The following is a 10,802-nucleotide window of genomic DNA, read 5'->3' as shown; positions in this document are numbered from 1 at the left end:
GAAACAACATTGTCATTTGTGTTTTCTTGGATCTAAATAATACGAAACCTCGCTCTATGATTTGAAGTTAAAATCCTCAAATATGATAAAATAGTGACTTTTTCACGTTTTTCATGTAGTTTGATATTACGTAAACATATTCATTTTTACCAATATTTCGATACTATTCATGTAGTATCACATCACAGTATCGTATTATTTGATATTACGTAAATATATTCACTTTTACCAATATTTCGATACTATTCATGTAGTATCACGATATGTGATTTGGCCTTCAAATCTCAGAATGTCGCATAATATTGCATTTTAAGCAAGTTTTCTTGCATTTTGTTTCGTATGAAAAATCATCGAATTTAGCAATATTTTGACGTTTATCATCCCCTTTTCCTCTATGTGATTTAAACAAAATATCATCGAATGAGGCAATATTTTGCCGTTTTTCCACGTTTCTGTGAATTTTCAGTCTATTGGTATTAATTCATTATATATACGATAAAAATGATGCAAACACATAATTGATTTGAACCTTAAATACTTCATTTTCAATCATCTATTTGTTTCTCGTTAAAATACTGAGTAAGATATTGAAAAGGGGAGAAGTTCGGTTTTTATTGCATATATCGACGTTTCAGCCGGATTAGAGCGGTTTTACGTGTACATCTTCCATCGGTAATATATAAACAGGAAATCAAAAACATTTTAGTTAATTCTAATGAAAACACATTTATTTTTATCGTTTGTATTGGAAACAACATTGTCATATGTCTTTTCTTGGATCTAAATAATACGAAACCTCGCTCTATGATTTGAAGTTAAATTCCTCAAATATGGTTAAATAGTGAATTTTCACGTTTTTCTTGTAGTTTGATATTACGTAAATATATTCATTTTTACCATTATTCGATACTATTTCAAGTAGTATCAAGATATGTGATTTCGCCTTCATATCTCAGAATTTCGCATAATATTGCATTTTAAGCAAGTTTTCTTGCATTTTGTTTCATACGAAAAATCGTTGAATTTAGCAATATTTTGACGTTTATCATCCCCTTTTCCTTTATGTGATTTAAACAAAATATCATCGAATAAGGCAATATTTTGCCGTTTTTCCACGTTTTTGTGAATTTTCAGTTTATTGTTATTAATTCATTAAATATATTTTAAAAATGATGCAAACACATAATTGATTAGAAATTTACCCTAAATACTTCATTTTCAATCAACCATTTGTTTCTCGTTAAAATGCTGAGTTGGATATTGAAAAGGGAAGAAGTTCGGTTTTTATTGCATATATCGACGTTTCAGCGGGATTAGAGCGGTTTTACGTGTACATCTTCCATCGGTAATATAAACGGAAAATCAGGAACATTTTAGTTAATTCTAATGAAAACACATTGGTTTTATCATTTGTATTGGAAACAACATTGTCATATGTCTTTTCTTGGATCTAAATAATACGAAACCTCGCTCTATGATTTGAAGCTAAAATCCTCAAATATGGTAAAATAGTGACTTTTTCACGTTTTTCATGTAGTTTGATATTACGTAAATATATTCATTTTTACCAATATTTCGATACTATTTCATGTAGTATCACGATATGTGATTTGGCTTTCAAATCTCAGAATTTCGCATAATATTGCATTTTAAGCAAGTTTTCTTGCATTTGGTTTCGTACGAAAAATCATCGAATTTAGCAATATTTTGACGTTTATCATCTCCTTTTCCTTTATGTGATTTAAACAAAATATCATCGAATTAGGCAATATTTTGGCGTTTTTCCAAGTTTTTGTGAATTTTCAGTCTATGGGTATTAATTCATTATATATACGATAAAAATGATGCAAACACATAATTGATTAGATAATAACCTTAAATACTTCAGTTTCAATCATCTATTTGTTTCTCGTTAAAATACTGAGTAAGATATTGAAAAGGGGAGAAGTTCGGTTTTTATTGCATATATCGACGTTTCAGCCGGATTAGAGCGGTTTTACGTGTACATCTTCCATCGGTAATATATAAACTGGAAATCAAAAACATTTTAGTTAATTCTAATGAAAACACATTTATTTTTATCGTTTGTATTGGAAACAACATTGTCATATGTCTTTTCTTGGATCTAAATAATACGAAACCTCGCTTCTATGATTTGAAGTTAAATTCCTCAAATATGGTTAAATAGTGAATTTTCACGTTTTTCTTGTAGTTTGATATTACGTAAATATATTAATTTTTACCAATATTTCGATACTATTTCAAGTAGTATCAAGATATGTGATTTCGCCTTCATATCTCAGAATTTCGCATAATATTGCATTTTAAGCAAGTTTTCTTGCATTTTGTTTCATACGAAAAATCGTTGAATTTAGCAATATTTTGACGTTTATCATCCCCTTTTCCTTTATGTGATTTAAACAAAATATCATCGAATAAGGCAATATTTTGCCGTTTTTCCACGTTTTTGTGAATTTTCAGTTTATTGTTATTAATTCATTAAATATATTTTAAAAATGATGCAAACACATAATTGATTAGAAATTTACCCTAAATACTTCATTTTCAATCAACCATTTGTTTCTCGTTAAAATACTGAGTTGGATATTGAAAAGGGGAGAAGTTCGGTTTTTATTGCATATATCGACGTTTCAGCGGGATTAGAGCGGTTTTACGTGTACATCTTCCATCGGTAATATAAACGGAAAATCAGGAACATTTTAGTTAATTCTAATGAAAACACATTGGTTTTATCATTTGTATTGGAAACAACATTGTCATATGTCTTTTCTTGAATCTAAATAATACGAAACCTCGCTCTATGATTTGAAGCTAAAATCCTCATATATGCTAAAATAGTGACTTTTTTCACGTTTTTCATGTAGTTTGATATTACGTAAATATATTCATTTTTACCAATATTTCGATACTATTTCATGCAGTATCACGATATGTGATTTGGCTTTCAAATCTCAGAATTTCGCATAATATTGCATTTTAAGCAAGTTTTCTTGCATTTGGTTTCGTACGAAAAATCATCGAATTTAGCAATATTTTGACGTTTATCATCTCCTTTTCCTTTATGTGATTTAAACAAAATATCATCGAATTAGGCAATATTTTGGCGTTTTTCCAAGTTTTTGTGAATTTTCAGTCTATGGGTATTAATTCATTATATATACGATAAAAATGATGCAAACACATAATTGATTAGATAATAACCTTAAATACTTCATTTTCAATCATCTATTTGTTTCTCGTTAAAATACTGAGTAAGATATTGAAAAGGGGAGAAGTTCGGTTTTTATTGCATATATCGACGTTTCAGCCGGATTAGAGCGGTTTTACGTGTACATCTTTAATCGGTAATATAAACGGAAAATCAAGAACATTTAAGTTAATTCTAATGAAAACATTGTTTTTTATAATTTGTATTGGAAACAACATTGTCATATGTGTTTTCTTGGATCTAAATAATACGAAACCTCGCTCTATGATTTGAAGTTAAAATCCTCAAATATGATAAAATAGTGACTTTTTCACGTTTTTCATGTAGTTTGACATTACGTAAATATATTCATTTTTACCAATATTTCGATACTATTCATGTAGTATCACGATATGTGATTTGGCCCTCAAATCTCAGAATGTCGCATAATATTGCATTTTAAGCAAGTTTTCTTGCATTTTGTTTCGTACGAAAAATCATCGAATTTAGCAATATTTTGACGTTTATCATCCCCTTTTCCTCTATGTGATTTAAACAAAATATTTTCGAATTAAGCAATATTTTGCCGTTTTTCCACGTTTTTGTGAATTTTCAGTTTATGGGTACTAATTCATTATATATACGATAAAAATGATGCAAACACATAAATGATTAAATAATAACCTTAAATACTTAATTTTCAATCATCTATTTGTTTCTCGTTAAAATACTGAGTAAGATATTGAAAAGGGAAGAAGTTTGGTTTTTATTGCATATATCGACGTTTCAGCCGGATTAGAGCGGTTTTACGTGTACATCTTCCATCGGTAATATAAACGGAAAATCAGAAACATTTTAGTTAATTCTAATGAAAACACATTGGTTTTATCATTTGTATTGGAAACAACATTGTCATATGTCTTTTCTTGGATGTAAATAATACGAAACCTCGCTCTATGATTTGAAGCTAAAATCCTCATATATGGTAAAATAGTGACTTTTTTCACGTTTTTCATGTAGTTTGATATTACGTAAATATATTCATTTTTACCAATATTTCGATACTATTTCATGTAGTATCACGATATGTGATTTGGCCTTCAAATATCAGAATTTCGCATAATATTGCATTTTAAGCAAGTTTTCTTGCATTTTGTTTCGTACGAAAAATCGTCGAATTTAGCAATATTTTGACGTTTATCATCCCCTTTTCCTTTATGTGATTTAAACAAAATATCATCGAATAAGGTAATATTTTGCCGTTTTTCCCCGTTTTTGTGAATTTTCAGTTTATTGTTATTAATTCATTAAATATATGATAAAAATTATGCAAACACATAATTTATTAGAAATTTACCTTAAATACTTCATTTTCAATCAACTATTTGTTTCTCGTTAAAATACTGAGTTGGATATTGAAAAGGGGAGAAGTTCGGTTTTTATTGCATATATCGACGTTTCAGCCGGATTAGAGCGATTTTACGTTTACATCTTCCATCGGTAATATGAACGGAAAATCAGGAACATTTTAGTTAATTCTAATGAAAACACATTGGTTTTATCATTTGTATTGGAAACAACATTGTCATATGTCTTTTCTTGGATCTAAATAATACGAAACCTCGCTCTATGATTTGAAGCTAAAATCCTCAAATATGGTAAAATAGTGACTTTTTTCACGTTTTTCATATAGTTTGATATTACGTATATATATTCATTTTTACCAATATTTCGATACTATTTCATGTAGTATCACGATATGTGATTTCGCCTTCAAATCTTAGAATTTCTAATAATATTGCATTTTAAGCAAGTTTTCTTACATTTTGTTTCGTACGAAAAATCGTCGAATTTAGCAATATTTTGACGTTTATCATCCCCTTTTCCTTTATGTGATTTAAACAAAATATTTTCGAATTAGGCAATATTTTGCCGTTTTTCCACGTTTCTGGGAATTTTCAGTCTATGGGTTATGGGTTATTCATTATATATACGATAAAAATGATGCAAACACATAATTGATTAGATAATAACCTTAAATACTTCATTTTCAATCATCTATTTGTTTCTCGTTAAAATACTGAGTAAGATATTGAAAAGGGGAGAAGTTCGGTTTTTATTGCATACATCGACGTTTAGCCGGATTAGAACGGTTTTACGTGTACATCTTCCATCGGTAATATATAAACAGGAAATCAAAAACATTTTAGTTAATTCTAATGAAAACACATTTATTTTTATCGTTTGTATTGGAAACAACATTGTCATATGTCTTTTCTTGGATCTAAATAATACGAAACCTCGCTCTATGATTTGAAGTTAAATTCCTCAAATATGGTTAAATAGTGAATTTTCACGTTTTTCTTGTAGTTTGATATTACGTAAATATATTCATTTTTACCAATATTTCGATACTATTTCAAGTAGTATCAAGATATGGTATTTCGCCTTCATATCTCAGAATTTCGCATAATATTGCATTTTAAGCAAGTTTTCTTGCATTTTGTTTCATACGAAAAATCGTTGAATTTAGCAATATTTTGACGTTTATCATCCCCTTTTCCTTTATGTGATTTAAACAAAATATCATCGAATAAGGCAATATTTTGCCGTTTTTCCACGTTTTTGTGAATTTTCAGTTTATTGTTATTAATTCATTAAATCTATTTTAAAAATGACGTTTAGCCGGATTAGATCGGTTTTACGTGTACATCTTCCATCGGTAATATATAAACAGGAAATCAAAAACATTTTAGTTAATTCTAATGAAAACACATTTATTTTTATCGTTTGTATTGGAAACAACATTGTCATATGTCTTTTCTTGGATCTAAATAATACGAAACCTCGCTCTATGATTTGAAGTTAAATTCCTCAAATATGGTTAAATAGTGAATTTTCACGTTTTTCTTGTAGTTTGATATTACGTAAATATATTCATTTTTACCAATATTTCGATACTATTTCAAGTAGTATCAAGATATGTGATTTCGCCTTCATATCTCAGAATTTCGCATAATATTGCATTTTAAGCAAGTTTTCTTGCATTTTGTTTCATACGAAAAATCGTTGAATTTAGCAATATTTTGACGTTTATCATCCCCTTTTCCTTTATGTGATTTAAACAAAATATCATCGAATAAGGCAATATTTTGCCGTTTTTCCACGTTTTTGTGAATTTTCAGTTTATTGTTATTAATTCATTAAATATATTTTAAAAATGATGCAAACACATAATTGATTAGAAATTTACCCTAAATACTTCATTTTCAATCAACCATTTGTTTCTCGTTAAAATACTGAGTTGGATATTGAAAAGGGGAGAAGTTCGGTTTTTATTGCATATATCGACGTTTCAGCCGGATTAGAGCGGTTTTACGTGTACATCTTCCATCGGTAATATATAAACAGGAAATCAAAAACATTTTAGTTAATTCTAACGAAAACACATTTATTTTTATCGTTTGCATTGGAAACAACATTGTCATATGTCTTTTCTTGGATCTAAATAATACGAAACCTCGCTCTATGATTTGAAGTTAAATTCCTCAAATATGGTTAAATAGTGAATTTTCACGTTTTTCTTGTAGTTTGATATTACGTAAATATATTGATTTTTACCAATATTTCGATACTATTTCAAGTAGTATCAAGATATGTGATTTCGCCTTCATATCTCAGAATTTCGCATAATATTGCATTTTAAGCAAGTTTTCTTGCATTTTGTTTCATACGAAAAATCGTCGAATTTAGCAATATTTTGACGTTTATCATCCCCTTTTCCTTTATGTGATTTAAACAAAATATCATCGAATAAGGCAATATTTTGCAGTTATTCCACGTTTTTGTGAATTTTCAGTTTATTGTTATTAATTCATTAAATATATTATAAAAATGATGCAAACACATAATTGATAAGAAATTTACCCTACATACTTCATTTTCAATCAACCATTTGTTTCTCGTTAAAATAGTGAGTTGGATATTGAAAAGGGGAGCAGTTCGGTTTTTATTGCATATATCGACGTTTCAGCCGGATTAGAGCGGTTTTACGTGTACATCTTTAATCGGTAATATAAACGGAAAATCAAGAACATTTAAGTTAATTCTAATGAAAACATTGTTTTTTATAATTTGTATTGGAAACAACATTGTCATATGTGTTTTCTTGGATCTAAATAATACGAAACCTCGCTCTATGATTTGAAGTTAAAATCCTCAAATATGATAAAATAGTGACTTTTTCACGTTTTTCATGTAGTTTGATATTACGTAAACATATTCATTTTTACCAATATTTCGATACTATTCATGTAGTATCACGATATGTGATTTGGCCCTCAAATCTCAGAATGTCGCATAATATTGCATTTTAAGCAAGTTTTCTTGCATTTTGTTTCGTACGAAAAATCATCGAATTTAGCAATATTTTGACGTTTATCATCCCCTTTTCCTCTATGTGATTTAAACAAAATATTTTCGAATTAAGCAATATTTTGCCGTTTTTCCACGTTTTTGTGAATTTTCAGTTTATGGGTACTAATTCATTATATATACGATAAAAATGATGCAAACACATAAATGATTAAATAATAACCTTAAATACTTAATTTTCAATCATCTATTTGTTTCTCGTTAAAATACTGAGTAAGATATTGAAAAGGGAAGAAGTTTGGTTTTTATTGCATATATCGACGTTTCAGCCGGATTAGAGCGGTTTTACGTGTACATCTTCCATCGGTAATATAAACGGAAAATCAGAAACATTTTAGTTAATTCTAATGAAAACACATTGGTTTTATCATTTGTATTGGAAACAACATTGTCATATGTCTTTTCTTGGATGTAAATAATACGAAACCTCGCTCTATGATTTAAAGCTAAAATCCTCATATATGGTAAAATAGTGACTTTTTTCACGTTTTTCATGTAGTTTGATATTACGTAAATATATTCATTTTTACCAATATTTCGATACTATTTCATGTAGTATCACGATATGTGATTTGGCCTTCAAATATCAGAATTTCGCATAATATTGCATTTTAAGCAAGTTTTCTTGCATTTTGTTTCGTACGAAAAATCGTCGAATTTAGCAATATTTTGACGTTTATCATCCCCTTTTCCTTTATGTGATTTAAACAAAACATCATCGAATAAGGTAATATTTTGCCGTTTTTCCCCGTTTTTGTGAATTTTCAGTTTATTGTTATTAATTCATTAAATGTATGATAAAAATTATGCAAACACATAATTTATTAGAAATTTACCTTAAATACTTCATTTTCAATCAACTATTTGTTTCTCGGTAAAATACTGAGTTGGATATTGAAAAGGGGAGAAGTTCGGTTTTTATTGCATATATCGACGTTTCAGCCGGATTAGAGCGATTTTACGTTTACATCTTCCATCGGTAATATGAACGGAAAATCAGGAACATTTTAGTTAATTCTAATGAAAACACATTGGTTTTATCATTTGTATTGGAAACAACATTGTCATATGTCTTTTCTTGGATCTAAATAATACGAAACCTCGCTCTATGATTTGAAGCTAAAATCCTCAAATATGGTAAAATAGTGACTTTTTTCACGTTTTTCATGTAGTTTGATATTACGTATATATATTCATTTTTACCAATATTTCGATACCATTTCATGTAGTATCACGATATGTGATTTCGCCTTCAAATCTTAGAATTTCGAATAATATTGCATTTTAAGCAAGTTTTCTTACATTTTGTTTCGTACGAAAAATCGTCGAATTTAGCAATATTTTGAAGTTTATCATCCCCTTTTCCTTTATGTGATTTAAACAAAATATTTTCGAATTAGGCAATATTTTGCCGTTTTTCCACGTTTCTGTGAATTTTCAGTCTATGGGTTATGGGTTATTCATTATATATACGATAAAAATGATGCAAACACATAATTGATTAGATAATAACCTTAAATACTTCATTTTCAATCATCTATTTGTTTCTCGTTAAAATACTGAGTAAGATATTGAAAAGGGGAGAAGTTCGGTTTTTATTGCATACATCGACGTTTAGCCGGATTAGAACGGTTTTACGTGTACATCTTCCATCGGTAATATATAAACAGGAAATCAAAAACATTTTAGTTAATTCTAATGAAAACACATTTATTTTTATCGTTTGTATTGGAAACAACATTGTCATATGTCTTTTCTTGGATCTAAATAATACGAAACCTCGCTCTATGATTTGAAGTTAAATTCCTCAAATATGGTTAAATAGTGAATTTTCACGTTTTTCTTGTAGTTTGATATTACGTAAATATATTCATTTTTACCAATATTTCGATACTATTTCAAGTAGTATCAAGATATGGTATTTCGCCTTCATATCTCAGAATTTCGCATAATATTGCATTTTAAGCAAGTTTTCTTGCATTTTGTTTCATACGAAAAATCGTTAAATTTAGCAATATTTTGACGTTTATCATCCCCTTTTACTTTATGTGATTTAAACAAAATATCATCGAATAAGGCAATATTTTGCCGTTTTTCCACGTTTTTGTGAATTTTCAGTTTATTGTTATTAATTCATTAAATCTATTTTAAAAATGACGTTTAGCCGGATTAGATCGGTTTTACGTGTACATCTTCCATCGGTAATATATAAACAGGAAATCAAAAACATTTTAGTTAATTCTAATGAAAACACATTTATTTTTATCGTTTGTATTGGAAACAACATTGTCATGTCTTTTCTTGGATCTAAATAATACGAAACCTCGCTCTATGATTTGAAGTGTAATTCCTCAAATATGGTTAAATAGTGAATTTTCACGTTTTTCTTGTAGTTTGATATTACGTAAATATATTCATTTTTACCAATATTTCGATACTATTTCAAGTAGTATCAAGATATGGTATTTCGCCTTCATATCTCAGAATTTCGCATAATATTGCATTTTAAGCAAGTTTTCTTGCATTTTGTTTCATACGAAAAATCGTTGAATTTAGCAATATTTTGACGTTTATCATCCCCTTTTCCTTTATGTGATTTAAACAAAATATCATCGAATAAGGCAATATTTTGCCGTTTTTCCACGTTTTTGTGAATTTTCAGTTTATTGTTATTAATTCATTAAATATATTTTAAAAATGATGCAAACACATAATTGATTAGAAATTTACCCTAAATACTTCATTTTCAATCAACCATTTGTTTCTCGTTAAAATACTGAGTTGGATATTGAAAAGGGGAGAAGTTCGGTTTTTATTGCATATATCGACGTTTCAGCGGGACTAGAGCGGTTTTACGTGTACATCTTCCATCGGTAATATAAACGGAAAATCAGGAACATTTTAGTTAATTCTAATGAAAACACATTGGTTTTATCATTTGTATTGGAAACAACATTGTCATATGTCTTTTCTTGGATCTAAATAATACGAAACCTCGCTCTATGATTTGAAGCTAAAATCCTCAAATATGGTAAAATAGTGACTTTTTTCACGTTTTTCATGTAGTTTGATATTACGTAAATATATTCATTTTTACCAATATTTCGATACTATTTCATGTAGTATCACGATATGTGATTTGGCTTTCAAATCTCAGAAT

Source organism: Procambarus clarkii, chromosome 66 (genome assembly GCF_040958095.1).
Source record: "Procambarus clarkii isolate CNS0578487 chromosome 66, FALCON_Pclarkii_2.0, whole genome shotgun sequence".
Classification (NCBI taxonomy): Eukaryota; Metazoa; Arthropoda; class Malacostraca; order Decapoda; family Cambaridae; genus Procambarus; species Procambarus clarkii.
Note: the sequence above shows the minus strand (reverse complement) of the source record.